Raw genomic sequence first — 26,542 nt, forward strand, 5'->3', positions numbered from 1 at the left:
AATGAAGGAGACAAAGCACCCCAAAATCTGTGCCCCAATTTCTCCCGAGTATGGCAATGCCTCACATGTGACCAAAAAATACCAGTTGGGTGCATGGCAGGACTCAGAAGGGAAGGAGTGATATTTGGATTTTGCAGCACAGATTCTGGTTGAATGACCCCTGAAGCACCCATACAGTGGAACCCCCCCACAAGTGACCCCATTTTGCAAACTACACCCTTCAGGGAATTCATCAGGGGGTATAGTGTACATTTCAAACCCCCAGGGGTTTCACCAATTTTGATACAACTGAGCTGTGAAAATGAAAAATTAAATTTTTTCATTTTCACAGCCCAGTTGTATCAAAATTGGTGAAACCCCTGGGGGTTTGAAATGTACACTATACCCCTAAATGAATTCCCTGAAGGGTGTAGTTTGCAAAATGGGGTCACTTGTGGGGGGGTTCCTAAATTTTAGCATCTTATGGTGCCTAGAAACCTACATGGTGCCTAAAAAATAATCTCATAAAAAGGAGGCTCCAAAATCAAGTAGGTGCTCCTTCTATTATGAAGCCTGTGGTTTGGTCAACGTGCACACTAGGGCCACATATAGGATATTTTTGAAAACAAAAGAATTGGGGGAATCAATTTTTAGTCACATTTCTCTAGTAAAATCTACTGTGTTCCTTAGAAAAATGTATTAAAATTGCAAATCTGCAAAAAAAATGAAATTTTGAAATTTCACCTACACTTTGTTTTAATTCCTGTGAAACACCTAAAGGGTTAACAAACTTCCAAAATGCTGTTTTGAATACTGTGAGGGGTGCAGTTTTTGAAATGGCATCATTTATGGGGGTGTCTCACATACAAGTCCCTCAAAGTCACATCAGAACTGAACTGGTCCCTAAAAAAATCAGTGTTTGAAATTTTCTTGAAAATTTGAAAATTTGCTATTCATATTGTAAGCCTCCTAGTGTCCAAAAAAATTAAAAGGATGTTGAAATAATGATGGAAACATAAAGTAGACATATGGTCTATGTTAGTTATTAACTATTTTGAGTGGTATGATTATTTGTCTCACAAGCAGAAAATTTAACATTTTGCAAATTGCTAAATTTTCCATTTTTTTACGACATTTTGGTATTTTTCACAAAAAAACACAGACTGTATCGACCCAAATTTACCACTAACTTGAAGTACAATGTGTCACGAGAAAACAATCTCAAAATCACTGGGATAAGTAAAAGCAAAAAAAAGTTATCCCCACTTAAGTGATACATGTCCGATTTGAAAAAAATGGCTCTGTCAGGAACGCAAAAACTGGCTGTGTCAGGAAGGGGTTAAGGATCAATTAGATAAATAAGAGATGACCAGGAGCAACAATCTGTTTTGAAAGTGGTTTGATAATTGCCTAAGTGTGTCATGTGATCTATTTGGGAACTCAGATAAGAGTGGTCTGGTTTTGTGCGTAAGTACACCGCATCTGTGCGTAGTGGCCGGCTCGCGTGAGTTCGGACACGGGAAGGCCGTGCATACGCGGCCACACCGTGAAGAATCTGACTGTTTCCCCCGCACACGCATGGTTTGTATGTCGTCCGTAAACACGCCCTGTTCTTAAAGAGTGAGTCCGTCCGAATGCGGAGAACACGTGGGCGTTTCTATGGACGTTAGCCGTACGCCACCGCACAGCGTGGCGCGCGGACCACCCGAAAGAATTCGCGAACGGCCGCACCGATCAGAATAAGGGCCAAAGAGAGGAGAGCGTGAGTGTGCTGTGTGAGCTCCTCCCCAGCAGAAGCCACAGTGCAGTAGACTAGTACTTCGGCAGATCTCTGGGAACATGGCGTCTGTGTCAAATTCCCTGCAAGATCTCTATTGCACATATGCAATCTACTGAGATGTTGGCCGCATTACTGGAGGGGTAACTGTGGGTGCATGCACCCATTATAGATATGCCAATGATTTATTGATTCTGGCAACTGGCAGAATTTCAGATAGTTCAATGCTACTGAGATTTGAAAGCAGTAATCAGATATAATGTAAAACTCGCATTATTACAGATTAGATTTCTAAATTTAGTGTCAAACTTACTAAAATCCCAAAGGTTCTGCCATCTCAGAACCTATAATATAACTTTCATAATTTCTTTTTTGGGTTTATTAAATTATACATATACTGTAACAGAACATATAACAAACAGTAGACAACAGAAACCTAATCTTCCATTTATTCAAAACAGTAGTGGATTAAACATCCATAGTAATACTGTATACTAATCATACTAAAAAAAATAATGATTAATTAAGGTAAACATCATCTTTCATTAATCATGAAAACAGAACCAAAACAGTAAAATTATTGAAAACCCTTCATAAAATAATAACACTACAGTAGTTTCTTCTATAAAATTCCAACTCATCCAGCAAGATTCCAAAAAGCGATATTCCAGCAATTTCTATGTATAGTTATCCCAGGACAATAAGTCATGCAGCACATAAATATGCAGTCATTAGATAAAAAGTAAAGTTTTAGTGCAAGAAAATATTCATATATAATCATATTTCAAACCAAAACATTAAAATGGAGCAAGCTTTAAGTTAAGCTTTTGCTTGCATAATATATATTACAACCAGTGGCATATCTATAATGGGTTCAGTATGCGTGGTGCACATGGGCCGCTGCGCCTCAGGGGGGCCCACACCGCGCACACTGTACCCATTTTGGTAATCCTTACCCTCCGAAGTCCAGCAGCAGAAACGCTGCGCATGTGCAGTTGAGTCTGAGCTCTGATATTTTATAGTATTAGCATTTAACAGAACACAAGCAGGTAGGGTCCCAAGGCAATATAGGCCATGCTATCTATTGGGACCGGTAAGAAGAATCCAAAACAAGGCTGCCACAATCGGAAAGCACCAGGAGCCAGGGATGCTAACTGGGACCCAAGGTTAAATGAACAAAAAGAATGGCTAACTATAGGTATACCACTGCTTTTTACTAATATATTAATGCCAGACCGCTTTAAAGTACCAGACTAACCGTATTGCTCACACTGTGCATTTAATTGTTGATACAAATAACACTCTATAAGGGACTGCATATGCTTCAGCTGGACAAAATAAACTAATACTTTACCAGATTGAAGCATCTACTAAAAACCTTCTAACTACTATCAAAATAACATATTAACAGCAAAGCAAATGTCTTCTTTTTACAAGTGATCTATAATGGCAGGGTGAAGTAGGTTTTATACATATAGAATTTTTATAGTTTCATTGATATTGGCCAATATTTATTATGCTGTATATTGTGTATGTTTTGATTTTAATCTGTGTAAAAATTGAAACTCATTAAAGAAATCAATTGTTCCAGAATTATATACTGCAATAGGTACTGGTAGCTAGTGGCAACAGCAGACTGAAATTATATACTACTATAGGTACTTGTAGGCAGTGGCAACAGCATATTGAAATTATACACTGCGATAGGTACTGGTAGCCAGTGGCATTGGCAACAGCAGACCAGAATTATATACTGCGTTAGGTACTGGTAGCCAGTGGCAACAGCAGACTGGAATTATATACTGCGATAGGTACTGGTAGCCAGTGGCAAGAGCAGACTGGAATTATATACTGCGATAGGTATTCAAGCCAGTGGCAACAGCAGACTGGAATTATTTACTGCAGTAGGTACTGGTAGGCAGTGGCAACAGCAGACAGGAATTATATACTGCGATAGGTACTGGTAGGCAGTGGCAACAGCAGACGGGAATTATATACTGCGATAGGTACTGGTAGTAGGGTTACCACCTCATCCCTTTAATTCCGGACACATATTAATTACAGGTTGAGTATCCCGTATCCAAAATGCTCGGGACTAGGAGAATTTTGGATAACGGATTATTCCGTATTTTTGAATATTTTAATATTTCAATTATGTATTTTGAAGTATCTTGCATGTATGCTGTATAAACACATAAAATACACACATCTATTTTATTACCACATAAAATACACACAAATATATTTTATTTGTTCAAAAAACAAGGTTTCAAAACATGAAACAAAATTTGTGTACTATCTCAGATATTGAATTTGAATGCCAAGCAATCATTTTCTTGCACATATATAGTGCCAGTTACATATAATGTCACCAGTAGTGCTGTTACAAATGTCCCTAGTGAGTTTTTAGCAAAAAAAATATTTTTTTTTCACTTTCTGGAATGTATGGTTTTCGGAATAATTCGGATAACGGATACTCGGATACGGGATACTCAACCTGTACACAGGTTCTGTGGCAGTTAAATCCAGGTGAAATGAGTCTTGAAGTGTGGCAGTTTAAAACCAGGTGAAATGGAGTTTTGAAGTCAGCCAGCCACAGAACCTGTGTAATTAATATGTGTCTGGAATTAAAGGGATGAGGTACTGGTATAGGTACTGGTAGCCAGTGGCAACAGCAGACTGGAATTATATACTGCGATAGGTACTGGTAGGCAGTGGCAACAGCAGACTGGAATTATATACTGCGATAGGTACTGGTAGCCAGTGGCAAGAGCAGACTGGAATTATATACAGCGATAGGTATTCAAGCCAGTGGCAACAGCAGACTGGAATTATTTACTGCAGTAGGTACTGGTAGGCAGTGGCAACAGCAGACAGGAATTATATACTGCGATAGGTACTGGTAGTAGGGTTACCACCTCATCCCTTTAATTCCGGACACATATTAATTACAGGTTGAGTATCCCGTATCCAAAATGCTCGGGACCAGGAGAATTTTGGATAACGGATTATTCCGTATTTTGGAATATTTTAATATTTCAATTATGTATTTTGAAGTATCTTGCATGTATGCTGTATAAACACATAAAATACACACAAATCTATTTTATTACCACATAAAATACACACAAATATATTTTATTTGTTCAAAAAACAAGGTTTCAAAACATGAAACAAAATTTGTGTACTATCTCAGATATTGAATTTGAATGCCAAGCAATCATTTTCTTGCACATATATAGTGCCAGTTACATATCATGTCACCAGTAGTGCTGTTACAAATGTCCCTAGTGAGTTTTTAGCAAAAAAAATATTTTTTTTCCACTTTCTGGAATGTATGGTTTTCGGAATAATTCGGATAACGGATACTCGGATACGGGATACTCAACCTGTACACAGGTTCTGTGGCAGTTAAATCCAGGTGAAATGAGTCTTGAAGTGTGGCAGTTTAAAACCAGGTAAAATGGAGTTTTGAAGTCAGCCAGCCACAGAACCTGTGTAATTAATATATGTCTGGAATTAAAGGGATGAGGTACTGGTGTAGGTACTGGTAGCCAGTGGCAACAGCAGGCTGGAATTATATACTGCGATAGGTACTGGTAGGCAGTGGCAACAGCATACTGGAATTATATACTGCGATAGGCACTGGTAGCCATTGGCAACAGCAAATGGAAATTACTGTATATACTGTGGTAGGTACTGGTAGCCAGAGGCAACAGCAGACTGGAATTATATATTGCAATAGGTAATGGTAGCCAGTGGCAACAGCAGACTAGAATTATATACTGCGATAAGTTCTAGTAGCCAGTGGCAACAGCAGTCTGGAATTATTTACTGCGATAGGTACTGGTAGCCACAGCAGTGGCAACAGCAGATTGGAATTATATACTGCGATAGGTACTGGTAGCCAGTGGCAACAGCAGACTGGAATCATATATACTGCGATAGGTACTGGTTGAAAGGGCACCAGCAGACTGAAATTATATACTGCAGTAGGTAGGTAGGTACTGGCATGATGCTCACAAATGCTCTACCGCTTAATTTTTACACTGCAATTTAGATTTACATTTTGAACACAACACATGCAAATTGAACTCTCTGTGCACATGTTACATTAGCCACACCCACAATATTACCCTGTGAATGCGGGAGCACCGGTTCTCTTTAGGCTGCATAAACACTGTGGGGCAGATTTATTAAGCTCGGTGAAGTGATAACGTGTCCAGTTTTTATCACTGGCCAATCATCTCCTAACTGTGAAGTTACAGGCTTGGTTTGAAAAATGACAGGTAAGAGTTGATTGGTCAGTGGCCCTATGGACTGATATATATATATATATATATATATATATATATATATATATATATATATATATATATATATATATATAGGAAATGGATGGAAGGCGGCGTCACTCCAAAAGGACTTGGTCAAAAGTATTTATTAGAACATCACATAAATGGTCACAGCGCCATATGTCGACGTTTCAATGGCTATGCATTTTTTTCAAGACAGCGTGTGGCCAAGCTGTCTTGAAAAAAATGCATAGCCATTGAAACGTCGACATATGGCGCTGTGACCATTTATGTGATGTTCTAATAAATACTTTTGACCAAGTCCTTTTGGAGTGACGCCGCCTTCCATCCATTACCTGTTTACTCTATGCGGAGGGCACCCAGAGGCATTTGATTTACAACAAGGAGTGAGTGCCGGCTCGTACCCCCAATATATATATATATATATATATATATATATATATATATATATATATATATATATATCGACTCCTTGTCTACTCTAGTAGATAGTATGGAGGAGCGCGGCACTTGGGACTAGGATAAATAAATACACGTAGCCGAAATCCTCGGTTAACGTTTCAGCCCTTTAATGGGCTTTTCTCAAAACAGCTTACATAACGAAACTGCAAACACTCACCTCAATAAGTAAGGCTGTATCACCAATCTGTGTAGGGACAGCGGCCATTCGTAGACGCCCACTCTGGGCGAATTCTGATGATCTCACTGTCGGGGCCGTGGTTGCCTAGGCAACTTGTCAACTATGTCTCTGTATTGTATTGTATTTGTTATTGCTTTGAATGTGGTTTTATCACTTGTCTTGCAGTGACAGCGGCACAAACCTTCTTTTTTCCTTTTTTTATAATGTATATCTTTTGAGCAACATAGTAATTCACGCTATTCTTGTATTTTTTTCTTTAAGTCAAACATTATTGATTACACATATGCAGAGACATAGTTGACAAGTAGCCTAGGCAACCACGTCCCCGACAGTGAGATCATCAGAATTCGGCCAGAGTGGGCGTCTACGAATGGCCGCTGTCCCTACACAGATTGGTGATACAGCCTTACTTATTGAGGTGAGTATTTGTAGTTTCGTTATGTAAGCTGTTTTGAGAAAAGCTCATTAAAGGGCTGAAACGTTAACCGAGGATTTCGGCTACGTGTATTTATTTATCCTAGTCCTGAGTGCCGTGCTCCTCCATACTATGTTATCTGGACTCGCCGCGGCGGCTCCAGTTTCGAAGGCACTGGGTGTCTAAGAGTAGACAAGGAGTCGAGTGCTGGCGCACTACCCCCATTATATATATAGATAGATAAGTACTTGTTTCCTAGCACGGCGCCCGTCGTGGGTGATCGCAAACCTCAACTTAAGGTATGCGATGGACGCGACCAACGCGATTTTAGGGCTATTTTTAGCCTTTTCCCCGACAATTTAAAAATCGCGTCCATCGCGTCCATCGCATGCCTTAAGTTAAGGGATGCAATGCGACCGACGCGACCAACGCGATTTAATATTGAATGCATTATATTCAATGTTAAATTCCTGTGTAAACTCGGGCCCATTGTATGCCATTATAATGGCATACAATGCGACCGATGCGATGGACCCGATTTTACATAGGGAACAATGTTAAATGGGCCAATTGGTCGGATTTTTCATTGTATACCCACCCTGATGGGTAATTTACATGACAAATGCCTCCCATTGTTAATGCCACCCCACGATGAACGCCAACCTGAAGCGTGGCGAGCGCAGCGAACCCACGAGGGGCGGCGGTACGCGTCCTCCGACCTTTTCATACCCCCACTATCCACGTCGGCGTGGAGCTGATTATATATAGTGTGGCGAGCGCAGCGAGCCACCGAACCCAAAGCCTGGCGAGGGGATGCGTAATACCTGTGAAGATATGTGCGTCCCCTCGCGGGGCTCGCTGCGCTCGCCATGCTTTGGGCTCGTGGCTCCCTGCGCTCACCACACTGTATGAAATCAACTCTACGCCGACATGGATAGTGGGGGGTATGAAAAGGTCGGAGGATGCATACCACCGCCCCTTGCGGGCTCGCTGCTCTCGCCACGCTTCGGGTTGGCGTTCATGGTGGGGTGGCGTTAACAATTTGACCCATCAGGGTGGGGAAACAATGAAAATTGGGGTCTGGGGGGCATTTAACATTGGAACCAATGTAAAATCGGGTCTCAGGGACCATTTTATATTGCTTCCAATGTAAAAATGTCGTTGATCACGTCGATTGCATCCCATGCGATTTGGTTGCATGCGATGCGATAGACGTGATTTTTTGGGACCCGATGGATACAATTTCCATCGCTGGCACCATGCTAGGAAACAAGTACCGATAGATACAGTATATCTATCTATCTATATACATATATATATATATATATATATACACACAGTATATAAGTTTTATATACGTTATATATATATATATATATATATATATATATATATATATATATATATATATATATATATATATACTGTGTATATATATATATATATATATATATATATATATATATATATATATATATATAGTAGAAGGTCAGACCGGCACTCTCCTTACAGGTACTCGATAACCTGGGTGCCCCCTGGAGCAATGATGTACAAAGCAGGTCCAAGCATGCAGTGGGACTCCACAGGATTTGTGAATAAAGTCAAACTTTTAATGTCAAATAGAAACCGACGTTTCGGGGCCACAAAACCCCTTTATCAAGGTGTATAAGTCCACTTATAAGTGGACATATACACCTTGATAAAGGGGTTTTGTGGCCCCAAAATGTCGGTTTCTATTTGACATTAAAAGTTTGACTTTATTCACAAATCCTGTGGAGTGCCACTGCATGCTTGGACCTGCTTTGTATATATATATATATATATATATATATGACCTACAGTTCACATTTAATTAATTAAAGAAAAAAAACAGTAACACAGCCTTACTTTGGTGCTGGCAGACCGAGAAGTGGGTGTCAGAGAGCGAAAGAGAGAAGAGCAAGAGAGGGAGGAGTGCAAGCAGGAGTAAGAGAGAATGGGGGAGAGAGAGGGGGTGTCAGGGAAAAAGAGAGAACAAGTAAAGTGGTATGTCAGGGAGTGAAAGGGGTTAGAGACAGAGTAAGAGAGAGAGGGTGTCATAGAGAGAGGTACAGCACCAGGTAGAGGGGGGGGAGGGGAAGCATGGCGAAAGAGATGGGGAGGAGAAAGAGAGGAGAGAAACTATGGGCAGAGAGATAAAGAGAAAGGTCAGATGGAGGGGGTGAGAGAGAGGGATTGGGGGGAAGAGAGCAGAGGAGATACAAAGAGAGAATAGAGCGGAGGCAGGGGTAGAGATATATAGAGTAGGGGGGGAGAGAAAAAGAGGAGTGCCAGCAGAGAAGAGAGAGGGTGGCAGAGTCAGGAGGTAGGGGAAAAGAGAGAATACAGGAGAGAGAAATGGGGGCAGGGAGACAGCAAAGAACAGTAAAGAGATAGGGTGGGGAGGGGGATAAAGAAGAGAGGGGTTGAAGAGGGGAGAGAGAGGGGGAAGGTGAGAGGAAGTGAGGTAATGGGGAAAGAGGGGATTAGGTGACTGGGGTGAGGTGACAAGTGGTGATGAGGGTGAGAAGAGGAAAGGGGGAGGAGAGTTCTCACATGCACTGGCGGGTCACATGTTCAATGGTGTCTGCAGCTGATAGGTCTCCTGCTCCTACCCACGTAGTGATTGGTCTCCTCTTCAGTACTGGCAGCCGCTGGTTCTCCTGCTACTACCATGGCCACAGTGGCAGGTCTCCTCTTGGGCGTCTTCTGCTGCTCCCAGAATTGGGAAAGAGGTGGGGTAGGAGAATGAGAGACTAGGGGCAAAAAAGAGATAAGACGTGAGAGAGGTGAGAATGAAGATGAATGAGTGAGGGTTGAGAGAAAGAGAGGGGGCATGATGAAGAGAGAAGGGAGAGAAAGAGAAAAGATGGGGGGGCAAAAGGAGAGAAATATAGAGTAAGAGGGAGACAGCAGGGGAAAAAGTGTGACAGACAGGGGTGGTTTAGAGAGAGGGCACGGGTGAGAGACAGAAGAGAAAAATGGGGACAAGGAGAGGGCGACAAAGAGGAAAAATATGGGTGGGGAGAAAAAGAGGGGGAGAGGGAAGTTACAAAGAGGGGGTAAGGTGATGGGAGGAGAGAGGAGGGTGAGGTGATGGGGTGAAGTGAGAGGGGGTCAGGTGACTGGAAAAGAATACCTCTCATCTGTCCCGTTAAACATGGGAACGTCCTGATTTTTGGGGATGTTTCCACATCCATCCCGCGGCCGGCAGTGTCCTCCTGTGGAGGGGAGGCAGTTGGGAGTCCCCCCCAATCTAACAGAATAGATGTCTATTCAAAGGCACAGAGGATGAAAACAGGGGTGTGGCCCTAATTTGCATAAGCCACACACCCTTTTTGAACGAGTGTCCCTACTCTCAATATTGAAAAGTTGGGAGGTATGGGAAAAGATGGGGAGTAAGGTGACTGGAGAAAAGAGGGGGTGATGTGACTGGAGGAGAAAGCCAGGTGAGGTGAGATGGGGTGAGGTGAGGTGACAGGGGCAAGGTGATAAAATCACCTTACATTCACTAGCGCTGGCAGCCACTGGGCCTCCTCCTGCTCCCACGGCTGCAGTGACTGCTCTCCGACTTCTAACAGCATGCAGCCAGGTGGCTGGTCCCTTCTTCTGCAGTGGATCCTCCATCCTAAGTCAGCGGCAGCTCCATGTCTCTTCATTCTTTTTTAGAATGAGACACGATCGGAGGGAGGAGGGGGGCTTTCTGACAGGGTGGCTGATGGGGTGGAATGGCTTGGGTGCCTAAACAGTGTTATGCCCATGCATAAAGAGCGCCCTGGCTCCACCTCCCGCTGCAGGCTTGGCTGCGGGGTTCTGCTCCCGCAGTGCGCCAGGCAGATTTCGGCGCCCACACAGACCCCGCTGCCGCTCACTCCCCCAAGCGGCAGCGGGGGCTGCCTTATTCTAGTTATGCCACTGTATGTGCAGCACATACTTTTTGAGCTGTGCGATGAGATGTATGACGGGAGCGCGCCTCTCATCGCACCCAGCAATTGTACCGTGTATGGGCACTTTTACACTAGAAGAAAACAGGCATTTGGTGTGTGCCCCCATGTTTTCTGAATTAATACCAGCAGCATTAATTCATTTAAATCTCATTCCAAAAACACCACAAACTAATTCCAAATTATGCAATTATCCAAATTATGCAAGAAATCTGTAACATTTTAAATTAATGATAAATGTTTTGCTACAGTTCAGAATGTTATAAATTATGCAGTGTACAGTATGGAATAAATCACAAGCAATTTTTATATAGTGTTATCCTTTTTAAAATTGCTTTCTACTGCTATATTTATTTAGTATTTTAATATGTCTTTGAAATGCCACTCTGTGTCTTTCTGTCAATGACATTATTTTTGTTTGTCTCATACAAATATACTGTACAGTACACACTGTATAATATTATAAGGATGACTGTAAAGTTTATTTTAATAAAATAATGGCAACCTTAGTAACAAATAAAAACCTTTGAAATATATTATTCCAAGCAGCATAAACGTGACTGTTTATATTAATAACTGCCAAGCAATTACACCTCACTCCAAGTATATTAGTCAACAACTGTGCAGTGGTGAGAATATAAAACAAACATCTCAGCACTTATTCCGAAAACTGTTATATGCCCTTAATCAGCTTCAAAACAGGATATCGTAACTAGCACATTGTTACACAAATATTTAACATACAGACACAGGAACCCCATGGAAGGAGTAAAAGATGGAATAGGTGCAATTTTCATTGCAAAGTACAAAAGCTTTATAGAGAGTAATTACAAGACACAAACAATCAGCCTGCTTTATCATATGGCAATGAAATATTTACTTTAATTGGTCCACAGTGAGCTTTAATTACATTGTAGTGAGCATGTCCAATGTTAAACATTGTCTCATACAGTATGTTTAAGTCAGGTGCTGTATGCTGCAAAGCTCTAATATAAAACCTATTTAAGAAACGGAGATGAAAAGAGTTAAAAGTTCAGTCCGACAAGAATACATATTTACTAAGAATGGTGCAAATGGTCATATAACTCAACTTTACAATTTTATCTTTACAGCTAATACTCGAATCGTTCTTTATTTAATAAAGCCATTGGGGGAAAAAAACCCTATTAAGTGAACGGAAAAAAAGCATATTAAATACTTTATTTTGCCACTTCAGACTTTATTTTCTATACTATAATTTCTATATTTCTTAAAGAAAACTGCATTGTTCTTATTTGTAAAAGTAGTCTGTTAATTTTGTAAGATTATCCTAAAGCCCCATATATACTGAGGCAGGCATGACCAAACTATGGCCCTCCAGCTGTTATGAAACTACAAGTCCCATCATGCTATCATGCCACAGTTTTGCTATTAGGGAATGCTAAAACTATGGCAAGGCATGCTGGGATGTGTAATTTCACAACAGCTGGAGGGCCACCGTTTGGACATGCCTGCACTAAGGGTTTTCTAGGCGATATTGTGGACAATATCGCTTAGTGTGTCCACTCCTTGTCATCAAAGATGCGCCCTCCCTCGTCCTGCGTGTCCGGATGAGGGAGGTCTTTGTAAATAACGTCCATGCTGCAGCATCAGCACTGCCATCCCTCACCTCAGAGATGACATTGGCAAGTGTTATAGTAAACACTTGCTGATGCCTGCCCCTAATATCGGCAGTTAGGGGTATCGGCAAGTGTATGTGGAGCTTAAATCATTAAGGAAAACAACATTTTAAGGAATGCGTGTATGAGCTACTATATTACACAAATTGTAACACTGCATTGCATAATCAGCTATATAAAGTATTTCTTGCTTGTTTATTTTTTGTAGTTTAACAAAAAAAAAATGAAAGTATTTCTGTATTATAATTTTATATACATTTGCTTATAAAAGATATGATATTCTTGTGGACCTTTGCTACATTTAATAAATAAAATGGCTTGAACTGCCCGTGAATCATGTTACAATTAAGGATACTGACAATTATTCTGCCGGGCCAAGAAAAGTTTATTTGTCAAGGTCTACTTGTTAGGCCACTGAAAGAAAATCTATTCTTAAGTGAATCATCTCACTTTCAGCCCATGACTTTCGGAAAAGCATGACCATTCACCTTGTTCTACTATTTACCCCTTTGCACAATACATTACACTCAATTATAAGAACTTAAGAATGCTGTGTTTTGTTGCATTGGTTTACTTAGAACAAGGGAAGTAATAGGTTTTACTCTCTGAAATCATACACAAATCATGACTGTTGATTAGCAATATAAGACACATCTAGATAGTTGTAACGGTACTGCAGTCTTGCAAAAGCATTTACAATATAGGAAACATCCTAGACATTTCTAATGGTGTCGTAGTATTGCGCAGCATATTAAATGTATTCCTATTATATTTCTTTAGCTTGTATTCCCTAAAAATGCAAGCATTTATTCAAAGCTTTTTTCCCAAGATCTTAATGATGCATGACTTTAACAAGTACATTTTATATATTTTCTAAAATTGAATGTTCATAAATTATATTAGTTTGTTGTGACTCAAATGTGTGAGGAAGAAATGTAATGTTTTCATTGGTTATACTGTATGTACATGTGATGCAGTTATAATCCCGGTGGATGACGGACATTGACAAACATGCCGATGCCAGAATCCTGATAGCCAATTTAAAATGTGGGGTCTCATAGTGCTAGTGCAAGAGGGCATAGGTTAAGTCAGTGAGGGACTTAGGTTGGGGGGAGATAAGGGTTAGCTACGGGGAGGGGTGGTAGGGTTAGGAAGCAGAGTATAAAGGTTAGGCACTTATGTTGAGGGTTAGGGTGGATGCAGAGAGGGGGAGAGGCTAAGGGTGCTAGAAGAGCCCCTGTCTGGATATTCCATATTAGGATGCCGGTGTAGGTCTTTTGACCGACAACATCTCCACCGCTGGGATAGCATATGTTTCCCCTGTATACATAGTATATACAAGTAGAAAACAATAAAGGCCTGATGCTTAGCTGGATATATATGTACTACAAATGTTGTTACTAAAAAGACACTCATAAAAGTAGCATATTTCTGCCTACATACAGACTGAGGTGTGTAAATCAGATATATTTATGTGACTAAATCAACAATGATTATACATGTGCATATAGGGCCTGATTCTAGTTGACTCAATAAGCAGTGGAAAAAAATTGCTGCTTAACGAAGAGAAAGAGAATGCCCAGCCCCCCCTCACCACGCGTACATTCCCAGTGTATTGCGAATGCACAAGGGTGCATAGAGGGGTGAAATCATTTGATGGTTGCTGACTCTTGATTGACCTATACTTGCGGCATCCGGGTCCAAGAACGGGGCGGGCGGCTGATGTCCTGTGACATCAGCCCCCCCCAGAAGGCAGGTACCCACCTGCAATCACATGGTGATGCCCAGCATTTTCCTGGGCACAACCACCTTTTTTGTGGGTACGCCCTCGAAACGCATACCGTCCATATGCGGACATGCCCCCTGCCTGCAACCCCCCAACGTGCGAACGCCACAGTGACTATGCAATTTGAACACATACATTAACGGCACACATTTGTAGTACACCGCAACATTGCAATTTGGCACTGTTTACACTTATTTTCAACATATTTATTACTACATTATTTGGTAGGCATATATTTTCTAATTCATGTTCTGTTTGTTGCCAAAAACAGGAAGCAGAGAGGCATTCTGCCTCCTGAATTGCTACATGTATACTGCTTTGAGACCACCAGCAGGCAGCAGCCATATGCTGCATCACACCCCTGGTGGCCGGGAGATAAAGCTCCCTGTCCACTTTAGTTATGTTACAAATACAGGCTAAGAAGCTGTACAGCAGGGTTAACCAAGCTGTTCCACAACATCTACCAACAGGTTTAGGGCCACCTAGCTGGTGCACAGGTGTAGTACTTAGTAACTCTCACATTTTCACACATGTGCTTCATTTATTCCTAACTGACACAATCTACAGATCCACAAGTGGTCTGGAAATCATGAACTGTTCATAGATCTCAGTGACCAGTTTGTCCACCCCTTTTGTACAGCATATCCTCTGTCTCCTAGGCTCCTGTCACAAACCTATTCTGCAACTGGCTCTGGACATCTACCAATCACAGTGGGAGATGGCTGCAGTTATCCACTAATGAGTGATCAGAAAGCTGAAGGAAGAGGCATGCAGGGACCTGTGCACTATTTTCCCCATGGAACTGAGGTCTTATTTATTAACCACTTAACTTACATTTTTCCCTCACAAAACCACAGAAATTGCCATTGTGGCTTTTGCTATGTGGGCAAAACAGGACACCAGTTTAAAGAGAAAATGGCACAGCACCATTCTGCAATCAGGGCAGCAATTTCCACCACAATAGTGAGCAATTTGTGGCCCCCATTATTTGTAGAAAAGCATAATATGTCCACCGTAGACAGGAACCAGAACTTTCAAGGGGAGGTGATCATTCAATTAATTGCTTCAGAAGGATCTAATCAGATTTGGAACCTTGATACACTTTATCCTAGAGGTGGATTTAAATAGCTTCTAATAAATTGATATATTAGAGTTATACATGTTATTTACATATAATGATTTTTCCTAGTTAAGAAAAGGCAATGGCTATCTTATTATCTAGTTTATTTCCATATTCTTTGATAACCTTTTCAAATGTATTTAAATGTATTGCATTCAATTATGTATACACTTCACAATGTTTTTATATGCAATTGTCACTGTTTTCTTCATGGTATTTTATATATAAGATGCTAATGTGCATATCTATTGTCAGCACATTACAGGATTCTGTAAGACAATGAATAGTGCAATGTTTATTATTGTTACAGCATCTCTCCACTGCAACCAGGTCCAGAATTGCTGTCACTTCTGGTCAATGGGAAAGTGTCGCTACCGGAAGTGCTCAATTCAGTGTCCATGCAGAGACTGCTGCATGGAATTATATGGTAAGATTTTTATGTATTAAATCAGGGGTCCTCAAACTATTTTGCTCTGGGACCCCATTAGTCAATAAAAATAATTACAGGACACCAGCAAGTTACTGCAGAAGGTCATCAAATCCAGAGCCAGATAAAGGTCTAAATGGGCCTGGAGCTGAATGATCAAGGGCCTATTATGTGCAATAATAGGAGTTGCGGCCAGTACCTAATAATGTGGGGGCGTGACCAGTGTTCTGGTTGGGTGGTCTGCTCATGGGTGTGTCTGTATTTGTGTAAATACTTTCAACTAATTATATATGCCTGGAAAAGGCAGGGGGCTGGCATAAGAAAAATGCAGGGAGAGATATTGGCGGGTGCACTCCAAAGGTGCACCCGCAGGATCCCGGTGTCCTAAGATACCTGCGGGGTGAGGCGACACTCCAGTCATAAAAAAAAATTACTGAAAACCGAAACTTGGTAGACAATATGTCAGCACCTTTTATGTGGGCACCTAAGTTTACCACACCATATACCCCTTATACAAATCATGTAACACAATAGTAACCCCCTTATACTGTACTTGCCTCTTATACATTATGCCACATGGAATGAGCCAAAATTCCCACAGAGTGAGCCAAAATTCACGTTATGCCACACAGATAAGGCAAAATTCACATTGTGCCACATGGATTGAGCCAAAATACACACTACACCAGGCATATCCAAACAGTGGCCCTCCAGCTGTTGTGAAACGACACATCCCAGCATGCCTTGACATAGTTTTAGCATATCCTAATAGCAAAACTGTGGCAATGCATGATGGGACTTGTAGTTTCACAACAGCTGGAGGGCCATAGTTTGGACATGCCTGCACTATACCAAACAGATTGAGCAATAATGCACAATATGCTTCATAAATAGGGGCATTGGCGCGCATTAAAAATTTACACCATAATGCCCATTACATGTTAAGCCTCACACCATAATCTCCATTACGTATTATGCCAAACACCATAATGCCTATTAAAATTTATGCTACAAAAGTGTTGCTTACCTACACGTTCATTGCTAGGGGTTCCATGTTCATTGCCAGGGGTTCCATGCTCGTTGCCTTGTGGGATTACATGCTCATTGCCAAGGGGGAATACATGTTCGTGGTAACTGGGGGACAGCCGACTCCGGGCCGAAATGACAGCCATTGACAGCCGGGCAGAGAGCAGGGGGCTGCCCAGCTGTATTCAGAGCACTGCTATTTGACATAATACCCCTTTCACACCAGAAAATGCAGGGACTTACCCGGGAATATGGTCCCAGGATCATGCAGGGACATTCCCGGACTGGCCCCTTTTACACCAGCCTAGTCCCTGCATTTTCTGGTGTGAGAGGGAGAGAAAACCACCCCCTTTAAACAACCAGATATATCTTCGGAACCAACTGACCCATTTACATGTAGGCTTCGAATTATTTTGGGCCCGTGAAACTGGGCCGTTTAGTTCCAGAGAAATCTGTCCTCAAACAACATGAACAGCCATGAAATGACATTTCAGAACTGAAAATAATTGGTTTACCCGCAATATCTCTAGAACCAATGAACCCATATGGACCTGGTATCAGATTGAAGGCCCAGCGATTTGTACTCTACTGAGATCAACCTCGAGCTTCTGTGATGCCGGAGGGGGAACTGGCACCTGTTGGACCCGGGTGGAGGTCGGAATTAGCGGGTCCCATGTTATCCTATGGGGAAAACGTTCCAGGTTTGCCTGGCGATATCTAAGGTTCCCGGGGGGCTAGCTACGCGGGGCTGGGCTCGTTGGAAAGCCCTGGCCCTCAGCTACAAAATGGGCCTATATGGAGAGTGGGCCTGGAGCTTTAGCTCCATCAGGCCCATTGTTAATCCGGCCCTGATCAAATCACATGTGCAGTCAGCAGACAGCATATACATGGCATATTAGCCCGATAGTCGGGATTCCGACAGTCATTAGTCAGATGTCGGAATCCCGACTGCACAGCGTGGGGAGCACACTGAAGCCCCACGCTGCACTCGCCATGGGGGTCGTAGAACCCACGAGGGAGCAGTCGAGATTCCGACGTCGGAGGAATGACTGTCAGAATCCCGACTGTCGGGGAGCCGTCCGGCACCCATGGCAGCATTGTGGTGGCACAAAATGATGGGAGGAGTCTAAAATAACAGACAATTCAACAGATTTATTAGACTCCTTGAATCACTGACTGAGGTTCGAAAAGTCATCAGCTTGATGGTCAGCAACCCCATTCTGAGAAGGTCGGGACCCAGTTTAGGGTCAGGACCGACAGTTTGAGAACCGCTGTATTAAATAATGCACATGTGTAATGTTTGCATCCTTAAGAATGGGAGCACCAGGGGCGTAGGGACGGTGGAGATGGCAGAGCAGGAGCTCCAGGCTCCGAGACATCAAAGGGCGCCGAAGCCATGCAGCCCCCTCCCCCACCTGCTCTCTGCTCTGCCTGACATTACTCAGCTGCCCTGTCCACCACTATTAAATTTGCTGCTGGACCGCTAGCCAATAGGCGCTTGCGGTCCAGCAGCCAATCAGAAGCAGCATTGATGGCTGCGGGACCTCAAGTGCGTATTGGCTAGTGGTCCAGCGGGAGACTTAAGTGAAAATAGCTGCGGACAGGGGCAGCTCAGCCAGGCAGAAAGGGGAGCGAGCAGGCAGGGGGGAGGGGGTCCCCCTTGGCAATGAGCAATATTAGTCCCCCTTGGCAATGAGCAATATTAGTCCCCTTGGCAACGAGCAATATTAGTCCCCCTTGGCAACTAGCTATTTCAGTCCCCCTTGGCAATGAGCTATTTCAGTCCTTCTTAGCAATGAGCAATTTCAGTCCCCCTTGGTAACAAGCTATTTCAGTCCCCCCCTGACATCGAGCATGAAGTTCCTAGCAACGAGCATGTAGGAAAGTAGCACTTATGTGTCAGATGTGTAATGGCCATTGCAGTTTGTTATATAGTATGTAATGGGCATTATGGTTTGTTATATAGTATGTAATGGGCATCATGTGTGGCCTTATGTGTAATTGGCATTACAGCATGTGGCTTTATTTGTAATGGGGATTACAAAGTTCTCTAAAATGTGCAATGGGCATTACTGCTCCTGTATATGTTTGCAAGTTCCTGACCTGGCTATTTAGACCATGGGTACTCTAGAGCTTACCTTATTCCCAGAGTTTACCAGCACCATATGGGAAGCCTGGCCAGGGGACCATGACCGGCGTACTGTGTTCAGCGAAGCCCAAATCCCGGTTGGACTCTGCACCCCTGAGTCAGGTCAAGCCAATTCCCGTCTGGTATTCACCATCTCGATCATGACCTCTGGCCCAAAAGAGGAGCTATGGGAGCAACTGTCTGCTAGGGTCTGTAAGCCAGAGCAGGACCGGGCTCTGATCATGCAAAGCTTACAGACTCTGCTGAAGTGGATGGACCTCACGTCATCTCCTTCAATACCTGTGAAATCGGACAATTGGGGTGCTACGCCTGCTAATCCAGCAGTTACAAGAGCTGCTAGCCAGGATCCTCTCCATTGTCACTAAATTGCTTGACAATTCTGCAGATAGCAGTATTTTGTCCACTCTGATTTTGGTGCCTGCAAGACCCACTGATGCTGTTCCGGGCACTCCAGTGGCATCTGTGCCCTGTAAGGACAGGTACCTGATTCATCCTCTCCCCCAGTTATCTGATGAGGAGTGCCCGCGGCATAGTGTAGGTCCCTCACCCTATGCTTTTATTGTGGAGCCTGGGATCACTTCATGTTCCCTATGTGGGACCCAAAATAGAGTGGCAGATTCTGTTCCCATCCAAAAGGAATCCTGTGTATACAACTGGGGTCCTAGGACCAAAATTTCTTTGATGAAGAACTGTACAGTTCATGTTCACAAGCCCCAAGAGTCCCAAGTGTATCAAGCCTCAGGATGGGAATCCAAGACTCAAGCTCCACGAGGGGATCCTGTCGGTCCAACCCCAAGAGGAGATCCTGTTAGTCCAACCCAAGAGGGGGTTCTATGTGTCCAGCCCAAAGAGAGGTTTCCTAGTGCCCTGCCCCAGGAGGGGCTTATGAGTATTGTGCTCCAGTAGGAGCTTCCTAGTGTCTTGTCTCAGGGAGGGTCTCAGAGTACTATACCCCATGAAGGGTCTCAGAATGGTGTACCCCAGAAGGGGTCTCAGAGTGTCATCCCTCAGGATGGGTCTCAGAGTGTCATGCTCCAAGAGGGGTCTCTGAGTGTCATACCCCAGTAGAAGTCTCTGGACGTTGAACCCCAGGACGGTCTCTAAGCATTGTTTCCCAGAAGAGGTCTCTGAGTGTCATACCCCAGGAAGGGTTTCTGAGCGTCATGAAAGAGGAGCTTCCTAGTGTGTGTGGGATGGACACTAGGAAGCCCCAGGAGGGTCTTCCTAGTGTCCAGCCCAAGGAGGGCCTTCCTAGTGTCTTGTCCCAGGAAGTGCATCCTAGGTTCCTGTACCAGGAGGGGTTTCCTATTGTCTTGCCCCAGGAGGGGCTTCCGAGTGTTATGTCCAAGAAGGATTGTCAAAGTGCTGGGGTTTCAGAGTTTTGCACCCCAGAAGGGGTCTCAAATAGTCATGCCCCAGGAGGGGTCTCAGACTGTCATGTCCCAGGAGGGTTTGCAGAGTATCAAGCCTCAGGAAGGGGTTCAGAATGTCATGCCCCAGGAGGGATCTCAGACTATCAGGCTCCAAGCAGGATCTCAGAGTGCCACACCCCAGGAGGGGTCTCTGAACATGGTACCCCTAAAAGGTCCTTTGAGCATTGTACCCAAGGAGAGATCTCAAAGCATTGTACTCCAGAAGAAATCTCTGGTCGTCACACCCCAGTAGGGGTCTCAGAGTGTAGTTCCTCAAGAAGGGCTACTGAATATGTTATCCCAGAACGGGGGGTCCAAGTTTTTGCCCCTGAAGGGGATTTCAGTTCTGTTAACCCAGAAGGGGGTTTCAAGTCCATCCCCCCAGGAGAGGGTCCCAAGTATCTTGATCCAGGAGACCCAGCTAGTACTTGGACTCTTGCTCAAAAACCTCTCTGGAGCCAGGACAAGCAGGTGCAGGGAGTGGCACCTCAGGGACTCAGTGTCTCTGTCCGCATACAGAGACCTGCAAAAGATGGCTGCCACCTGATTGGTGACAGATGCTCATGGTGCTCCTGCACCTTGAGTGTCTGACAGAGGCGCACAGAGTGCCCAGCGCTTCCCAGAAGTGTGATTTTGAGAGCAATGGTACACAGTGTGCACCCCAGACAATGAGTATTTAACACTCTATGGGCAATGAGCATGTACAGTTGGAGCCCCTCTGAACTTTGTTCCTTAGGTCATGGCTCACCATGGCTAGCCATGGCTATCCTATTGTTCTCAGCAGCAATACAACACATAGAAGAATAGAGTAGGGGATTAGCAGAGTAATCCTATTGTTCACTTAATCCTATTAAAGGGCTAAATGAGGAGGGCTCCATCTGTAATCCCCCTGGGCAATGAGCAAATAGCTCCCCTTATGCAATAAGCATGTAACTCCCCCTGGGCAATGAGCATGTATCCCCTTGGGCAATGAGCAGGTACCCCTGGGCAATGAACATGTAACTCCCCCTGGCAATGAGCAAGTAATATCAATCAGCATGTAATCCCCCATGGCAATGAGTGCATAACTGCCCCTGGCAACAATCATGTAATCCCCATGACAATGAGCATGATAACCATGGCAAGGCGCATATAACTATCCTGGCAACAAGCATTTAAGTAGCAAAGGAGAAGAAAGGTAGTTGTAACGGATGCACTCCAAAAGGTAAATTATTATATTTATGGGAACATTGTCCAAGGAATTTATTATTATTAACAAGCATTTAACCCCCGCCCCATTCCAGTGGCAATGAGCATGAGATCCCCAGGCAAAGAGACCCCCTGGCACGGAGAATGTAACCTCCAGACAAAGACATGTGATGCCTGGCAAGGAGCATGTAACCCCCAGGCAAAGATATTTAATCCCTGGAAATAAGCATGTAACCCCAGGCATTGAGCAAGAATGCATAGAGGTAAACAGCAGTTATGTGCCATAACATGTAATAGGCATTACAGTGTGTTGTATAATATGTAATAGGTATTACAGTGTGTTATATAATATGTAATAGGCATTACGGTTTGTAGCATAACATGTCATAGTCATATGGTGTGTGGCACAATATGTAATGGGCATTACTGTGTGCGGAATCCTGGTGCAGTGTGTCTGAGGAGCTTTACCTGGGGCAGTGTGTCTATGGGTCTCTACTTGGCGCATTGTGTGGTGTAATGTGAATTGGTACTAATATGTGGCAATGCCCCTTCCCCTAAAGTTTTGCCTACATACAGTATAGTCAAAGTTGTAAATATGTACACATTACTGTTCTCTGGTGAGATACAGAGGGGGGGGGGGGGATTACATGGATGCTAATACTTATGTTTTATAAAAATGTATATTCTCTGTAAGGGGCTATTTGATGACTGTCTAAAAGCCTAAAATCAGTTTTAACTTTGATATCACATCCAAAATTGAAAATTAAACTCTGAATGAAATCACAGTAAGTTTATTACTTATTCTCTAAGGCACAGAAAATATCTTTTTTTTCTTTTCAAATGGTTATGACCAGTTCTTGTCTATGACAAAAGGTGCTGGTACCAAGGAAAGTGGTGCCACTATTCACCTAGGGGTACATTTTCTAAAGCTTCTAACAGCATAAAGTGGTACTGTTGCCCATAGAAAGCAATCAGATTCTGTCTATAATTTTCTCCGATGCAACAGAGAAATTATAGCTAAAATCTGATTGGCTGTTATGGGTACCATCCCCAATTTTCACTTTTAGTAAATTTACCCCATAAGTAGCTCCTACACTCTGGATAAGTGTAGAGATACAGTAATTCTGTTATTAATTTCTGATATTATTTTGCTGATTTATTTCTGTTTTTGGAACTGGATATAGGAAAATGATATAATCAAAAAGGTGTTGGTACTGCATAACTGATGAGTACTTTTGGAAAAAAACAACTGATTATAACTATTACAGAAAGGTGTGGGAAAAAAAATTGAAGGGCTCAGTATTATTATGACATGAATTAGTTGTCTGTAGTTTGTCTCTCGCAAGTCTAGCCCTTGAAAGCAAGATGGAAATTATTTATTTTTACAGTGCAGACTTCCAGTTTTTTTTGCCTGTGATAACTTACAAACTTTGGTTTTAGTACAAATAATTTATCCTTATCAAAGAGATAACTTCTATTGTCAAATGGCTCACAGGTGAGCAATTCGTAAAAATGACATGTGATTTATAATTGTAATTTACAGATGCTGAGACAATGCACCTGCACAAACATACTGTATCATTCATTTCATAACAAAGTGCTGCACATTTGCAATACATATATCTTCAGTTAAGAATTTACGCTAACAGCTACATACACAATATAGTGATGCCCATCTGACACTTATATAGGATATACATGACATAATTCATCCATTTTCTGTTGCAGATAGTATTCTTATTGTGCTTATACAGTATAAATACCAGAGTTCTAGAAAATATATATTTTTTAAAACACCAGTTATGCTACAAATTTGTGAATATATTTATCGTTGTGCTATACAGTGAATCTGGAAAGTATTCACAGCACTTCTTTATCCGCTTGATCCAACTGGAGGGTCTGAACTCTCCTTTACTCTAGTTTAGGCAGATGCCCATGTATCCTGGTCTCCAACCTCAGTGTAAAGAGGGTGCCTGATAGTTCCTTATATTGCCCCCTGATGTATTTATACATACACAGTGTCCCAGTACCCCTTCCTTATTGTTTGGACTGCTGTATTATTACCACTGCCTAGATAAAGGTCCACACTAGGACCGAAACATCCTCAGGCTATTCCTGATTGGATTAAACTCTGGACTTTATTATTCATGAGAAGACTGGTGATTGCTGTTTTTCCCTCTTTTGGGATTTCTGGGTATGTTATTGGGAGTGCTGACTCATTACAGTACTCTCTAAACAGCACGCCAGCGAACACCTGGGTTAAAGGTGAGAGCGCAGGGCTTTTGGTTTCATCTATCTATCTATCTATCTATCTATCTATCTATCTATCTATCTATCTATCTATCTATATACTGTATATATATATAGATGTCCCCGGTGTCCCCAGGACTCTCTTGCTCCAGTGCCTCCAAGATGGGTTACAAAACCCTATGCATACTTCCTCCAATTCACAAAGCGTGACTTTTGCAGAGTGCAAGGTGTGCCATATTGTGCCATACATGGTGCAGTAAAACCAAGATGTACGTGGACATATCTGTACATACTTAGGTCAGAAAAGAAAACAAAAAAGAGAAGATTCTCTTTGATGACAACTCTCTAACATGTCCATATTGTTGTAAATAAATTCTATGTTAATAGGTTTAATTATGCAAATTAATCACTAACATAAAATGTTATATAAATATGTCAGGACAGAAAAACAAAATATAAAATCTCAGATGAGGTGTTTAATTTCGACATTATTAGCATGGTCTTCTTTAGTTTATGCTTCTCAAAGTGTCTTTCTTCTGATCCATCATGTTTGAATACAGCTTTGGGTGATATGTTAAAAAGCACAGACGATATATAAAAGACAGAACTAGACAGCTCTGGTGCTGAACAAGCAGCGGAATTAACTAAATTCGCCAAAGGCACATTTATTGAAAATGCACTTGAAGGCAGAATAAGAATTTTTACCCATAAATGAAAATTTGTATTATTCAATGAATTAGTGTAGCAGCAGTGTGTGTGAAATCATATGGAATGACAATGCCAAAGAATACAGTATTTTTGACAAAAGCAAACCTGCTACTTTTTATGACCACTATTTTTAAACCATCATTTATAATTGTTGCTCTACTTATTGTTTTACATTTGTGCATGTACACATGAAGTATATTATATTCAACAACTTGATGTACTTAAAGTTTATAGGCTCAATTTATATATTTTGAATGGATAGAGCCTTATTTTGTATTAAATATATTTATTTCTACAACAAATAGAATTTACAGGGTCTCTAGTGACTTATAGACAGAGAAAGGAACTACATATTCACTAGCACTGCATTTAGCGCAAAACATATGCAGAAGCAAATTAAGTTTGTGGGGACACTAACGCATCTGATTTGTGGGGCATCTACAAATAAAATTGTCAATTTCATACAGGATATTGGTGATGTTATTAAAATATTCCAAGCAATACAAATGTCATGGGAGGCTGGAACATTCACACCCCTCCTTAACCCAGTAATCCTCCTATTGTAGGGATGTTGAATGTTGGCATGTCTTGTATTGCAGACTTGCCCCATGTTTTTCCTTCCCTTCATCTCCCCTTTCTTGCTTACCTAGTCCCACTGCTTGAAGACTAGGCAGGGAGATGCTAAGGTCATGAGCAGTACAATAAGTCAGTCCATGATGTAGTCAATAAGCAGCATTGTTTATAAGGTGGCTAAAGTGCAAGCAGAGGTGTCAATGATGATACTAGAGAGTCTCTGACATCAAAGAGTTGACAAAGCATATAAAATGCAGGGAAAAAGAGTAGGGGACAGGGCCACATGATGTACACAGTCTGTACAGCACTATGGGGGTAAATTAGTACTGATTGGTCCCCAGTGTATTTGCGCTGGGGAATGATGGTGCGGCTCTGCACATGCTTGTATGTGCGCATGTTCAGGACTGCTGTATGAATGCCTATCACAGTCGCTGAGGCTGAGCTTGGGAATGCCCAGCTTTTAATGAGCATCCTCCATGGAAACGCTGTGTATTCCCATGGGAACACAGGCGGACTGATGTCTACAGGGGGTGGGCAGCAGGCATTAGGTAAGCCGTGGCCTGCCTGCGGCAGGCAGCAGGCATCATCCCCTCTTCAAGAAAAACAGGTGTGTGGGGAGCGCTATTAACAGCAGCCGGCAAGTGGTTGTCACTCCCCTATTAATCAAGAAAGAGATATATACAATATGCCAGCGCTGGCTGAATGATTCGCTCCTGAGGAAGCCGGAATTTTACTGACCCGGGGAAACGCGTTGAGCACAATATTGGACATCAAGACACAGAGAAGTTTATCAATCACACAGGAAAAATAATGTTGGTACTTCTTTACTTTCACGGCGCCAGCATGGCGCCGCGCGTCAGAGTCCCCTTGCGGGGCTCGCTTCGCTCGCCCACGCTGTGGGCTCGGTGGCTCGCTACACTCGCCACGCTAATTAAAATCAACTCCATGCCAACATGGATAGTAGAGGTATGAACTATCCATGTTGGCATGGCGTTAACTTCGTTTTTTTTACTTAGTTTGTGGCGAGCGTAACCCGGAAGTACGCGCAGCGCCATGCTGGCGCCGTGAAAGTAAAGAAGTACCATAATGTTTTATATCATGTGGTGGACCCTCTTTATTGTCTTTTAGCAGATAATATTGCACCAATGAGGGTGTG

Source organism: Crinia signifera, chromosome 1 (assembly GCF_055691185.1).
Source record: "Crinia signifera chromosome 1, ASM5569118v1, whole genome shotgun sequence".
Lineage (NCBI taxonomy): Eukaryota > Metazoa > Chordata > Amphibia > Anura > Myobatrachidae > Crinia > Crinia signifera.